Source organism: Haliaeetus albicilla, chromosome 5, assembly GCF_947461875.1.
Source record: "Haliaeetus albicilla chromosome 5, bHalAlb1.1, whole genome shotgun sequence".
NCBI lineage: Eukaryota > Metazoa > Chordata > Aves > Accipitriformes > Accipitridae > Haliaeetus > Haliaeetus albicilla.
In genome coordinates this window covers 47,967,175-47,982,610 of record NC_091487.1, presented here as the reverse complement: position 1 = coordinate 47,982,610, position 15,436 = coordinate 47,967,175, and the positions used below count along the sequence as shown (strand labels likewise).

At 39.5% G+C, this 15,436-nt stretch overlaps 1 protein-coding gene across 7 annotated transcripts in view; it reads right to left on the bottom strand.

Annotated features, from left to right (window-relative positions):
- Positions 1–15,436, bottom strand: part of LRRC4C (leucine rich repeat containing 4C) — a 547,931-nt gene that overhangs the window by 96,502 nt on the left and 435,993 nt on the right. For 5 of the 7 annotated variants that reach the window (XM_069784680.1, XM_069784679.1, XM_069784682.1 and 2 more), the window contains exons 3-4: positions 14,470–14,556; positions 13,159–13,297 (exon numbers count right to left, since the gene is read on the bottom strand). The gene's annotated coding sequence lies outside the window, so the exon portion shown is untranslated. Of the gene's footprint in view, positions 1–4,761; positions 5,838–13,158; positions 13,298–14,469; positions 14,557–15,436 lie in introns of those variants that run through there. The other 2 variants (XM_069784681.1, XM_069784685.1) reach the window with 1 other exon arrangement.

Sequence of the window (15,436 nt, the reverse complement as noted above, 5' to 3'; positions counted from 1 at the left end):
AAGCTCTGCAGCAAATACTATGGGAGATTTTATTCAGTGGTCTGATGCTGCCTCTCTCCCTTTCACAAGCAGCAAGGGTAAATCTTGTCTCAGCACTGTGAAAACAGAATTTCAAGAGTTCTTACAGTGGTGTTAGTATTTAAATTTACAGAAGCTCTGGTATATACCTGAAATGCATTTTAATCTGCCCAAGGAATAGATTCAGTCCTGGGAAGTTCATTGTTGTTTCTAATTGTCAGCGACTGCTACACTTTGCTTGCCTGCAGCTATCCAATTAACATATCACCACTACACAAAATATTGTAATATGCTCGATGTCCTAACAACAAAAGCCTCACACTCCACTTCTATCCAACAATTTCCTCCTAACTGGGTTTCCAACATATTCGTAAATGACAGGGAAGAACATACAGACAGACAAATGCGAACAGATAAGGCAGCCTTCAAACACCTTTTCCTATTGCTGTGCAAAGTTCTGTGGAGATACCCCTGGCTGTTGCGTATATCGAGAGAGAGAAAAACAGAGAGGGAAGAAAAGCTCAACTCCAGAAGTGGAAAACATGTAACTTGTGCCCTGAGATATTGCTATGGCAACATTTAAACAATGAACAGAAAGCCCTGCAGGATTCTGCTCTCGCTTCCTTGGATACCAAATGTAAATCCTGATTCTCTTTTATTGTGTGCATGCACAAGCGTCTGATTTTTGCCTTTTCCTCTAACAGATAGCAAAGTATCCAGGCCCCCTACCAGGAACTACGCATTAATTCACTTCCATGTATTGCGGCTTGTGAGTATGCAATTAAAACACACCACCAGCACCCTCATCTCCCTTCTTGCGTCCCCAATTCTATCCCCCAAGAGAAAAAATGACCGCGGTAGTACAGCTAAAAACCAAGTACCCTTCTTTTCTGAATAACAGCATTAAATAAACCACTCCGAAATGTCACAAGCCAAGCCCCAATGTCTTCTGCCATTACAGAAAGCAGCGGCAGGACCCTTTCTAAGGGCAACTTCTTGCCCACACTGCTAGACTCGAGCACGCTGCTAGGCTGCCTTCCAAACCACTGTGGCTCTGCTGCTACTAAATCCTTCTCATCTGGGTTGTCCTGTGGGGGCAGCACCTTATAACTGAAGGAAGCTTGGTTTTCATGATGATTTTCACAGAGCAGCTGGCAAGGGGATGGATGGGAATGTAGAAGGGCCCCTGCTAATAGTAGCCCAAAGTCCAGTCAGCTTGACTACTCTCGAAATGACTTGGTGGGTGCTAATTGCGTTTCTTCAGAGTAATTTTCCTCCCAGGCTGCAAGCGGCACTAATTCCAGCACCCTTCTCTCTCTCCTCATTCCCTCACTAGCAATCAGAAAAAAAGAGATATCTCCAAGGCAAAGTGAAGGCACGCTGGCAAGACGGAGATGGAGGCTCCCGCGCACTCCTTCAATGAATATATTGCAGCTTCACTCCTGGACAGCTTGGCTTGTGAGTTTTCACCGACACCAAGCTCTCTCAAAATGTGCTAAAATCCTGCCCCGAGCCCCATTCAAAACCTTCCTGTCTCACGTTGCTACAGCAGGAATCTTCGTGTCAAATGGAAGACAGCTTTTTAGGTCACAGGCAAATAATTTTAAAGCCTGTATGGAGGAAGCCATGACAGCACCTGGGGAATCCCTTTCTTTTCCTCCAGTTCCACACGATTGCTTGTATTGGCTCAGATCTAGAGCATTCTTTCCTGGGTCTCACCCAATCTGAAAGTCCATTTTTCACTCGTCAGTGCCATCAGGCTGGGAGATACTGTGACACAAAATTTGCTGCTCCAGCAAACTGAACCTGCTCCCATTCTAGATCAGTGCAAATCATTCCTGACACGTGAAAAGACATGGAGTAGCTACCCCCTTGCATTACTAACCTACAGTTTGCCAAGAATACCTGAAGTTTGAGGTGCGTGATCTCTGACCTTCTGGAGAACAAATGGAGCAGGACCCTTCAACATAGCTTTCTCTTTCCTTCTCTACAAGCATTTGGTGCCTAAACATACACATAATGGTTCCCCGTACAGTGCCAAAATCCCAGCTGCCTGGGGTCATTACCAAAGGGATTATCCATGGTTCGAAGAGGAGACAGCCCACAGGACCAGCATATGCTGCTGAATGATACACTTGTGCTCAGGCACCTGCGAGGGAATTAGCAGAGACAGCCAGGTCTTGCCTCTGCTCGAGGAGATTTGTTGCTCCTCGTTTAGCTGGATGTTGGGATTGATGGTTTTGGCCATTTATTTTAAGATCAGCCCTTTGGGCTCTGGACAAGGCCCAGCACAAATGCTGAGAAATGCTATACTAGTTCCCACTTTGAGACTGAATGAGTTAAACTCTGGGTTATTCCATGTGTCTTTTGGCTACTGTATTAAGTGAATGATTCACTGAAGTGTGAAACTGTTGCCTCTTTAGAAGCAGACACGCATCCCTAGCTTTTTAATGTTGACAAGGTTTGCCCATTTCAGCCCAAACTGGTGGCTAAATTTTCTCAGTGCTTCCTTATAACATCAAGAAAATCCTCCTGCTAGTTATTGTACAAAATGAATGAGGCACCTATGGCAGCTTTCTATTGTCAAAAGCTGGAGTTGCTCTATCAAATTTTCTGTTTATGTGTTCACTTGACAGCAATCCAGGGAAAAGCTTGGAGATGCCTTTTCCTTAGCCAGCTTCTTTTTCCTTCAGTAATTACTGAGCAGCAGCTTAACATAAATTTAGCTGCTCTATTACTGCAACTGCTGATGTAAGTGTAGCCCACAATAGGGCACAGACTTATAATGATACATGAAGGAATGGAGAACAGAGTTTTGTGCTTATTTTCAGATGCTGACAAACTTACTATCCATTTAGTGTCCCACCAGGAAACATGTGCCCAGAGAAGTAAATGAGGCTAAAGCACTTCATACTAAACTGATTTAGCTATACTGAGAAAGATGAGAGTAATTGGAGCTGGAAAGAACAATTTTTTTCTGTGCCTGCTTCCTCCTTTTTCTAAACACACCAGCACAAAGGGTCTGATGTGTTCGCGTGGCCAAACAAAAACTCCCAGAGACCTCCTTAGGAGCAGAATTGCACCCTAAATCTTAATCCTGTACAAGTAGCCAATGTTTAAGAGGTATGACCTCCAAACAGAGGCGCATGGGACACATCTGAGAGGCAGAAGGTCTCGTTTCCATTATACCAAAAGATTCAGGACGTTTACATGAAGTAACAGTGGTGATGTGAGTGAATGAAGAAAGGGAGGGGAAAAGGAAGATGCTAATATTTATTTATGTATTTATCAAGGGAAGTTAGAGCTATGGTTTGTGTTGTTTCACACAGGAAGCTTATGAAGAGGGAAAAGCTGCCAGAAAAAAAACATTAAAATCCGACTCTACCAACACCTCTCCCATCCCTGCCTTCTCTCCCCTCCTCCAGAATATTGCAGCTAGAGAAAAGTAAAACGAGTGGCAAAGCTAGTTCTGCACCTTGCCTGCCAAAAAATATCCGTATCCTTTCAATGGCTCATTTCATTAGCTGTTTCTCTCTCTCCTTCTCCACCAGTTTTGGCCTAATACTGTCAGCTGGAGCCTCTACATGTACAGGCCAAGGTTGAGGAGGGCAGAGGTGAGGGAGGAGAGAAGGAGAAGAAAGAAGAAGAAAACTCCCTATCTACAAGCGAAGCAGTCATGCCAGGAGAGGGGACGGAAGTGACACTCTTCCCCACAGGAAAACAAGGACCTCTATTTTAAACACCATGTTATCCTCCCTTTATTCCACACCCCCACACCACATTTCTCCAAGAAGGGAGAGACATTTACTGGTCTGTTACACATCATTGCTGATCTGTGAACCCCACCATCTACAAGGCACTTTTAAATTCTTTTCGTTATCAGCATAAAAACAAAAACCTCCTACCACCACAGTATCCTCTCACTGCCTGTCAATCAAAGTAAATCTCCTTCAACTGCCATGAAAGTCCTAGGGGAGCCTGAAGGATTCACCACGAAATCACAAAGAATTTCCTAGGAGATCTGGAGGGCAGAGGGTGGCTAGTACAGCAGTTTCCTAAACTCCCCTTCAACAGAAGAATGTCCTCTCTCTGCCTGCTACTGCTTTTTCTTCGCAATGGAGTGTAAAAGGTGCCATTTCTCTCAGAGCTGCCTCCTCGAAATCCATTAAAACCCCTTGTCCTCCACCCCCCCCACTCCCGCCAAAAGCCATCCTTCACCTCCCTGCTTGACTATAAAATTTTCCTGTTAATACACCATATTGATCTGCAATGTCAGACTGGATGCCAGCATTCAGAGCAGAGCCCTTCACTATTTTAAACACTTACCAAAAATAAATAAATAAAGCCCCTCTGTGCATCCAATTCTATGTAACTTGCATTCGTTCATGCAGAGTGGGCAATAAGACAGCACCCCCCACTCACTGCAGGGGCTTTCTCAGAAGATTTCTTTGCTAGTGAACATTTACAAATGCTATAGAGCCACACAGGCAGGCGTCTGCAACATCCTACCAAGGCTGGAGTTTTACTAAGAGGAATATTTGAGCTGCTGTGAGAATTCAGTTCTGTCCTCGTTGCTTCCCTTCTCCGTTCCCAACCGCCCCCTCCAGCCATTATCAAAATCCAGTCAGATTCTTTATTCAGGTGGGGGAAAAGATGAAGGAAAGAGGGATAAGGAAGAAAGAAGAGAGGCAATGGGGCATATATTCCTTTCCAAAAAAATAATAAAATGGAAAGTGTACTTACTGTATCCTCAAAGACTACCCAGCTGGAAATCCGAGTGGTTACAAAAACCCAGGGTGGGGGAGGGGTTAGAAAACTATTTCATTTCAGCAACCAAACCAAAATTAAAAACCAAGACAGGAAATAAAAAAAAGGGATATCCGATTGCAATTTCCCAGCAATTTCAGTCCATACAGGTGCCAATCCAACCCAACACTGCTGAACTCTCCCCCTCCGGCAATTTTGCTTTCTTCTTCTCTGTCCTTTATTTTCTCTGTGGCTTTCAACTTTTCTGCTTAAAACTGCTGTTGTGGTAACATTGATGTTTGCCTTCACTGGAGAAGAGTGGTTTAAAATAACAGGAAAAAAACAAAAATCCTTGCAGAGGATGAATGGTCCTTCTCCTTTCTGAAACTTTTCATTCCACTGTGGATCCTTTGCCTAGTTTCCTTTTTCTGAGGTTTTCTGCCTCTCTGGCTCCACTGCTCTCCATCGCTCACTATTTGTTTTTTCTCTGGAGAGCAGAAAGGGCTGCATTTCTTTTTAAGCAACCCTCCATCTGTATTCTTTTAATGTAATTTTGTTGTGACTGTTAAGATCCAGGTCTTGCCAGGCAATTTTCTTCTTCCCCCTTCTTTGCTGCACTATCAATTATCCAATCCGTGTGTCTCCACATTAGAACGGGGATTCCCATTCTTCTTTTTCTCTATCCCCCACACTTCTTTAGAAAAGACTCTCCTTTTGCATTTAATATTTTATTTGTGTCTGTCAAAACAATAAACTTTTAGTCTCTCTCCCCCCTCTCCAAAGATCTGATTAGATTTCCAATCACAACCCAGTGCGCAATTGGATTTTTGATTTCAGCAAGAAGCCAGCAATCCACAGCATCAGCACCCTCTCCTCGCTTCAAACTCCACGTTATATCCTTTTGCCTTCCCTCCAACTCCTCTGCATTTTCATAATCTCACATTAAATGGAATGAAGGAGGGAGGGAGTAGAGAAAAATTCAAGGTTCCCACCAGCTGTCAAGAATAAATCCATCCGCTTGTTATTTTTTAAACACTTGGGACGGGTGTTTTTAACGCCCACTCTCCCCCTTTGCCATCCCACCCCCCACCCCCCCCTCACTTCTCAAAACCTTTCTGATGTTAAAAGTCCCCCGACGGGGCACAAAAGAAGCCCGGGGAGGTGTGATTTGTCCTCTCAGCTGTAAATTTCACAAGCACCCTTTGCTTTTCATTTCAGCTTCCTCTCCATCTTTTGTCCAGCAGCTATACAGATCCAGCAGCACCGAGACGGATAAACTTCTATTTCTTCTTTGAGGAGAGAGGGGGAAAGAGATAGAGGAAGAAGGATAAAAGCTCTCCAGTCTCTGCCTCCCTTTTCCTCCCTTTCTCTATTTCAATGCAGGGCTGATCTCATTTCCAAGCTCAGCCTGGTGTATTTCAGATCTACAAGTTGGATTTCCCTTCTGCACAGCAGTGAGTTAGTCTCCCATCTTCTTCCATATGCCAGTTATCTTCCCCCTTTTCTTCCTTCCTTCCTGCCTGCCTCCCTCCCTTCCAAGATGACACATTCCCAGGAGCGCAGACGCTTCGTTCAGTTTTGAGTTTCATCCCTCAAATGCACAGCCGAAACCCTTCCTCCCTCCCATTAGCTTCAGCTTGAATTCTCCCTGTGTGTGCATGTACGTACGCATGTATGTATACATCCAGTTCCCGACAGCTGCTGCTGCTGGTGCTGCTGGGAGTAGCTCTGCTTTTTCTGTCGCTCTGGCTTTCTCTTACTCCCCACCTTTCAGTAGCACCCTAGGATTTGCAAATGTCCCAGGGCCAGTCTTGCTGGCTACACTCCTCCTTCTCCCCTCTTTCTCTCTCTTTTTTTTTTTTTTTTTTTGACTCCTTCTCCCCCCCCTCCCCTTTCTTTTCTCTGCTTGTGATCAGTAAAATACAATTACCCAATTACCTCCCATCATCTTAGCACTGATTGGTCAATCGCATTAACACTTGATGTCAGGGAAAAGGTATGGAAGCCGCTCCGACGTGGCACTGCTGCCACCTGGTTGACAGTCTGGGAACAAACTCAGGGTTACCTTAAGAAATCTCCAAAGTCAGAAAGCAGTAATTGAAAAAACAAGAGATCATCTTAAGGAAAGGAATGTCAAAACTCATTTTCTTAAAAGCCTGCCTGATTCTGACAGTTCAACCAGTATTCGCAGGTACCAGCCCAGCCGCTGAAGCAGAGGGAATGACAGTAAAATGAAATGAGGTATAAAGTTGTCTTTGCAAGAGAAGTACAGAACAGCCAGTACACCCTGGTACCAACTCCAGCCACAGACGCAGAGGAATGACAATACAATGAAACGAGGTATAGAGTTATCTCTGCAAAAAAAAAAAAGTAACAGTGGAAATATTTTGCACGGAAAGACACTCTCTTTTCCAATTACAGAAATAAATGTTTGTTTAAAACTTGTATACACATAAAAGTTACCTAAAACTCCATTTTGGCAGATGTTCCAGGCCAAAAGCCCTACGAAGCGCTTCAAGGTTTCAGTGGGTTTAAGTGATGGCTCCAGCGAGCTGTTAAGTGACAGCAATACAACAACAGTACAAGGTCTAGGGTCTCCTATCAAATCTGCTGCAGTTTGATTAGAATGAATTCTGACCAGGATTTTTGAGGTTTCTAAACTGACTCTTTGATTTGGGCTAGTAAAGTACCGACGTGTTTGTTATGTACTTACCTACTTACCAATGTATGTTAGACGTACTTATGTATGTTACCTAAAACGCTCAGAGAAGTGGGCTTGTGTTTTGTTTTTTCAGGGCCCTAAATTAGACAGAAATTTTACCAAAAACTTTGCATGTATGAAGTTAAATATGCTACCCTCTTCAGGATCAAGGGGAACAGAATACGGATGATGGATGTGCCAGCATTTGTCTCTCTCAAAATCAGAAAGAAATTATTTATAGATCTAACTCCTCCACACAACCCCCCAGAAAAGAATTAGTCAGGTGCTTTCATGGTAATTATAGCAAACTTCATATATTAAGCAGTAACTCTGAGTTATTCCATGCGTGCAATAACAGAGCTAGCTCTTTGCTCAGTCCTCTCTCAAATAGCCAAGTTATGTTTGGTATCCTTACTTAGCCTTCAACTTCGGTGTGAAACCAGCATACTTGAAAATAAAAGAAAATAAATTTTTAAGTTATATGTCATAAGTTTTTCTAGAATTATAAAATCCATAAGCTAGCTGAGTTCACTCAAATAACACTTACTGAATCATTAACATTGACTTTCAGATTTATTCTACTGACTCAGCGGGCTTTCTGGTGAGAAAGTTCTACCAGATATAAGTTAAGCAACTGGAACCAGGTCCTTAATCACCGTTAGATCATTTAGCGTCTGATCTTACTATCACTGAAATCAATGGCAAACACAAATTACCTACAATGGGTGAAAGACTGAGTGTGTAGTAATAATGAATAACCCAAACATAATGGTCTTTCAAGAATGCTAAAAAAGACTTTGGGGATTTTTGGAGAAGGCTGCAGTGTGATAGGAGATGAAGTTGCTGACAAGTAACGATCTTTTTCTCAGTTGGTGAGCTTATTTTGTTCCCGTCTGATTCATTGATGCCGCTGGTGTATTTTGAGCCTACAAACGTCTTATCGGAGTCTTTTCCTTTTTACTTCTTAAAATCCGAAAAAAACACAAAGTTGTTCCTTTTCCCAGAAGGATAAAAACATCACAGCCTAATCCATGTCTGCTCCACTGTTTCTTTAAAAATTGCCTGAACAATTTCCTGCTAATATTAAAGAGCCCGTCAGCAAAAGTGAAGGTTTCTATAGCTGAATTAAACAAATATATGGGCATCAAAAACAGAAGACACACAGCTTTTGGGGATCTAATGAGAGTCTAAGACATAAGCATCTGCAATAGCTACAGTATCTCTGTGGATACAATCTAATATTTCACTTTTGATGGAAATTTGTACATTTTGTACTTTTTATGTCATTCAAATTACAACAAAATACACATTTCTAACAGATGCCAGTACTTAAATAAATGTACATATATATATATGCACAAAGTTAATGTATTTGCTGGCATAGATGTGACTAAACACAAAATTAGTATCAAGACTGTAATATGCTGTAGGCTATGATGTAATCTTCTCTCTTAAAGTTTGGGGTTTTTAATATGCCAATTATGCTTTATCACCTAATAAACTTAGAAGATAGAGTGATTAGCTTCTTAGAACATAACTTTAAAGCGATCTAATTTGCGATATTTATGAGATGACACTGCATGCTATACAAAAAGGTAAATGTCCTTTTACTAAACAAAATAAAAAATATAATTGTATTATCTGTTTTACAAGCATGCATACCATCTGTGTGTGAAACCTATTTAAAACAAATATTTTAGTATTATCACAATACATCATTCACTAATCAAATGTTAAAAGGGTATTATTAGTGCTGGACAGAATTGTTTGTGTGACTTTTTTCCTGCAGTACACTGTGCATTGTTGCCTCCAAACCACTCCTGCTATGGTACAAAATCCCAAACACACAGCAGAGGTCACTGGGTCCTGGTTCATCTTAGGGACCAAGATCATCATGAGTCAAAAGGGTGAGGTGTGAAGGAAACTAAACACAGACTGGCAAGGGAACGTTGTTTTTCATATAACGGGACAAGCCTGCCTGATCCCGAGTATGGGAGGATAACAAAACTCAAATGTATGTACCGGCAAATCTTCACATAACAAATACGGACAACAACAGATTGTTATAACACACCTTTTCCTTCTTGACAGATGACGCGAGTTAAAGAACTGAAGTTCTGTGTGTGATTAGCACTAGATGACACCAGTGAAAAAGACTAGATATTCACAACTGTCGGTCATTTGGTGGAAGAGAAACATGACTAAAGCCTAAGAAAAGACAATTCTGACCTGTAGATAAGAGAGTAGCGAACCTTTAAAATTGAATAAGCATAACCACAGTTTAAGGAAAAGAGTGAAACCAGAACATTTTGCTTATACAAAGTAAAGTGAAAAGCAGTTTCAAGTTGTTCTAAGTCAGTGGCAGCCCTGCCTTCCTTTTAAATAAACATGAAGAAATCATAAAAGAAGCTGTGGAACATATTATTCTTTCTATTTTATTAAGCATTGCTGACAAGAAGATGCTTGCATATGGAGGCAGTACTTGAATCCTCTTACGGCTTACTACTTTCAAAAGGGAACAAAAAAATGCTGACAAACATACTTTTGACTGCACGGATCTAGGATCAAGCTCACTAATCAATTTAAGGATTCAAGAGAGATCCTAAAAATCTCAGACTGTACAAAATGTGTCATACGCAATCTCACAAGGAGACTGTGATTTTTGTAATGTAATGAAAGCTTATGGTACATATTTCCCTGTATATGTGATTTCACTGATTATTGTTCAATTCTTTAATATGAAGAACACTAAAATCAGGTGCATAACTGTCAAAATTAGCAGCTGACTACTATACTGCATGATTTATTCATTTTCACATATTTTTGTTCTGATGTTTACAGTTCTAGTGAGAAATTTTGTTTCGTAGGTAATTTCTAGTGAGTCACAGAAGCTTGGAAGAAGTAAAAGAAAAGATATCCTCCTTTCAGGAAAATCTGGGTAAAACCACAACACATGTGATTTTGGGGACATGGAAGTTTAAGTGACTGTTCAATAAACTCATTTCTCCATAATATCATAATATCTATTGTTCCTGGTAAAGATGGAACGGAACGGTAGTTTTTTCCTCTGAACATCAGGAAATACTTTTTCACTGTGCGGGTGACCAAGCACTGGCACAAGTTGCCCAGGGGGGTGGTGGACTCTTCCCCCTTGGAGATATTCGGAAGCTGCCTGGACATGGACCTGGGCAACCGGCTCGAGGTGGCCCTGCTTGAGCAGGGGGGGTTGGACCAGATGACCTTCAAGGGTCCCTTCCACCCTCAGCCATTCTCTGATTCTGTAATTTAAAAGTTCGTAAAAGTATTTTCATAGGAGGAAAGTAAGAAGCCTTATACATATTTGGCAAAAATATTTTTTCTAATCTGCTCTCAGATTCTCTTATTCACCTGTGTGCCTAGGAGAATTACATGCCTAGCGTTCAACTCAGAACTAGCAGAGGAGATTTTTTTTTCTAAAACAATTAAAAAAACAAAACAGTTTTTTCCTGACTTTGCTCTTGGGATTGTTGTGTTACAATTCTGACTAGGGCCTATAGATATTACACAGCTAGCGTTAGAACATATATGAAATTATGTCACTATCAAGAGCTTAAACTTTAGGGTTGGTTGGTAATCATTTTTAAGTTTGTTGTAGCATGACTTTAGGATACCTAACATTTAATAGAGTGTTAAACCTTAAGAGTATACACATATTCACAAAAGTAACTACATATTAAAGAAAGCAAAAGCTTCCTTTGTACCCAGCAGAAGAATTCTGGTTCCACTGAGGTCAATGACAAAATTTCTGCTGACTTAAATAAGACCACAATTTTACAGAGCATCTTTTTTCATGTGATTTTAAACTTTAACTTCCATTCCAAACTCCGTCTGTGAGCTCAGCGTCTTGAAGCTCAACATTAATCTTCATTCTTTTTTCCTACAGTTATTCCCAAAACAATGAAGGACAAGCTTTTTCTGTTTCTGAGTCACAAACAGCTCCTCACAACATGCACACACCCAAACGCATTTGTTCAAAACCACTGTTAACTCACCCTCATTTGGTTAGAAATAGACTGTGGAATGTGCCCTGAAATACAGGGCACACTTAATCTCTGCTGTAACAGTAGCCGTGTAGCCCTTCAGTACTGTGTTTTCACATCCTATCCCAATTTTTACTTAAACTAATTAGTCAAAACCTCTATGACATGACAAAATCAAATTGCAAAGTGTGATTTTCATGGGTAGCAACCCTAGCAAAGAACAAAAGCTGTGCACTACTACTATTATTATTATTAATAATAATAAAAAAAAGGATTTTGTATTTTTCTGTTCCCATTTCCAGTTCTTGGCAATGGTCATGTTTTTCAACTCCCTATAAAATGTGAACATTTTTTACTGAAATTAACTACGGTATTCAACATTAAATATCTGACTCACAAAATGGCTTAGAACAAAATTTCAACTGTTTTCACTCTAAAACAGTCCTGCCGTTTTCCTATGGCACTAATTTCAGGCTTAGAACTTGAATCTAGACAAATTCTCTCCTTTGCAGGACTGAATGCCACTGACATTACACTGTCATAAATTCACTCCAAAGGGAGGAATAACTCCTTTGATTTCAATGGAGCATCTCCAGATTAATGCAGGTATAGATGAGAATAGAGCGTGGTCCCTCATTTTACATTCATGCCCCATCTAATATATATTTGGGTTTGTAAATCACAGAATCATAGAATCATTGAGGTTGGAAAATGTCAGTACAGTGAAAAAGAGGACTGTTTCTTTTAAATGGAATTTTTAGGAACGTAAAATTTAAGAATATAGACAACTAGACTTGGACATGAATGATGCATCACTTTGGAAACAATATCTTTACAGTGTGACAGCATTTTTTTTTTTCTTCAGTGAATTTTAAATAGCAAGAGTATGATACTGTGACATAGAGATGAATGTATCAGACATCTTAATTTCTTCTCCTGTGGAGTTATTGTGACTGGAAAATACAATTTGCATTTATCGAGAATTAAATCTTAACTACATATGCTGCACAACATTACTGAGAAACAACCTAGTAGCCATATTGTTCTACCTTGTCCTCATGTTTAGCATACATTCAAAGTGAAATTCTGGTATGGGGAAAAGACCTTCAGTTTAACCTCTGAGACAAGGAAAAAGTAACATAGCAGATTTCTGTATTTTCATCAGAAAAAGGATAATGGCTTGCTTTAACCATGCAAGATCGCAAAGAAAGTTACAGCTTTCAATAAACTGGGGAGGAAAAGAAATGTTGTATGCAAAGAGATCATTGATAGAGATAATTGCCAAAATAGAAAAAAAAAGTTCATGGCACAAATAACATTAGCCAAGGAGATAACTTTCATTTTCAAGACCTATTTTCAGGTACTAAGTTTCTAAACAAATTACTTCAACTAAATATCTTCAGCATCCTCTATACCCCAAATCTGGACATCATTATTACATACCAGACAAATTTCCACTTAGCCTTTATTGGTCAATATGAAAAAAACCTCATGTACTTTTTATAGTGAATTTTTTCAACTCCTTTTTTTTTTCTTTTTTTTCTTCTTAAATCACTAATGGATTATCCTTGGCCATTGGAAAACAACAGAAACTTTTTTTTTTAATTTACCCAAATTCAAATGGATTGAAATACTATAATGCATATAAATATACATAAGAACCAATTTCCTTACCGTCAGTTCTTGCACAACTGTGGCCAGTGATGAGGACATCAAAAGTGTTATAGCCAGGACTCACGGGGATTGTATTTCCAGAGTCTTTGCATGATCTCAAGATAGATTATTTGATTTCTTTGCACGCCTGTCACCCTACCTGTAAGATGGAAATGATACTTGCTGAATGTGTTAAACAGGATGGACTCACCATTAATTGGACCAGGGAGCGTAAAGTTTCACAGTTGTGTCAGTGCGTGATGTGACGCCATAACCACCACGTGATGTGCACTATACCAGGCAAGGCAAATAGGAAAAATATAAGGTAGCAGAGAGGGTAAAACCCCACCCCTCTAAATAATTATCATTCTTTTCTGTACCCTAGCAGTCAATACCTGATAGTAAATAATTTAAGATCTCTGAATGCATTGCGATATAAATGTACTTTGACAGATGTTGACTCAAACTAGATGACTGAAAGTCAGGGAACAATTTAGGACCTAGCAATGAATGAAGGCAGGAGGCACTGTATTTATACTCACAAGTGCTCTGAAACACTGTGTAAGTTAGTTAACAGACTGATCTTCACCTTGAGTTCTCTGGATTTTCTGACCCAGTGTTAAGCTCTCCTCTCTATCTCCACACTCCCATTAAAACTGTACATCGTTTAAAGAGCATATGAAATGTGAAATATCTAATCGTCTTTCAGTTTCATCTTAAAGAGGTGGATGAAAAACTTTAAGACAATAATGAGCCTCTTGAAATTCTTTTGGAATTTACTTGGCTACTGCCACTCCAGAACAGACCAATAGTCTGTCTAGTCCACTATGGTATCACTTCTAAAGAGAATACAGGATTATTCCATAATAGGTAGTTCCACAACTTTCATTTCATACAGTAGTATAAGTGGAAGAATAGCCCAGACCCATTTGCGTTGGATTGGCACTTAAGCCCTGGAAAGGTTACAAGGGGAAAATGTAACTCTATATTTTGGAGACAATAAAAGGAAACCGGTTTAATACAAATAAACATCTTTGTCCCCATTAGGATAGGATCCTTTGAGAAGTTCTAAAAGGAACTTGTGGTTGAGAACATTTCTCATTCTTTATTGACTGCATGTTACAAATTCTGGTAAGAAGTTAAGAAATCTTGTCAGTCACAGCTGGTGAAAATGATGGAAAGAATAATGATTATTTAAAGTGTGTGTGTATATATTGGTTTATTATTATTATTATTATAATTATAATCAATAATACTTTAGATTCAGTTTTCCTACTACCTCTCCAAACTTCATTCCCAGTGGGTAGGGTACAGTTTTAAATCGAAACTCACCTTACTGAATCAGATCTGATCTTCAAGATCTAGGGAAGAGTTCCTTGTTAAGGGGACTATTTCTGGTGAAGAAGAGGATAAAAAAACCTGCAAGGAATGAAACATTGTTTTAAGAAGCTGTACATCATGATTATAGGATTGTTTGGGAGCAAGGGAAAAAAAAAAATCAAGAGGTGATACACAGGAGTCTGGAGTTGGTCAACATTTTTACCAATTGCTTTTTAGGGTTTTTCAGACCTTCTGTTTCTCTCTCCTTGTACTTTCCACTAGCTTAGATTGAAACTGCTTTTCCTTACAAATGTATTTGCTTTACAATCCTTTGTGCATGTAGGTGGAAATTATCTCCAACAGGCTAATAAAAATACCTATCATTTAAGAGATAAGAAGTAGTATTAGCATCAAAGTTTACAGTACTGATAGTGTCTGGACAGTAAGTAGGGGGAATATTAAGAAAACTAGAATATTAGGCTCAAGTTTTCAAATTTACCCAAAATTGTTCACAAATACATTTGGTGAAAATCATGAGGTCAAGAGATATGGGCTTTCATTTAAAATGTTTCAAGTGGGCCTTATTTTCAAAAGTGGGTACAGCAATATTTGTTAAATCTAACCCCATTTAAAATGCATTTTCCAAAGATGAGCCAACTAAAATGAATCATCACTTTTGGAAAACACATTTAATAATTCCATATATGAAGGCAGAGATACGGAAGCAGGAATTAACCATCTGTGGTCCTAAAGTACCTACAGTACATTTTACTAGAATTCCTTATCTGGAAGAGAAATTTAGAAGACAAGAGATATTTAGGTTCAAAGTACGAATGTAATGCAATCTCTCTCAAATGTAAGGTTATAAAGCTGTTTCAATTTTATATTTATATTGAAAACTTTCCCCAGAAATATGATAATTAAAGACAAATTATGTTTAAAACAAAAATATTGATAATATCAAACTACTCTTGATAAT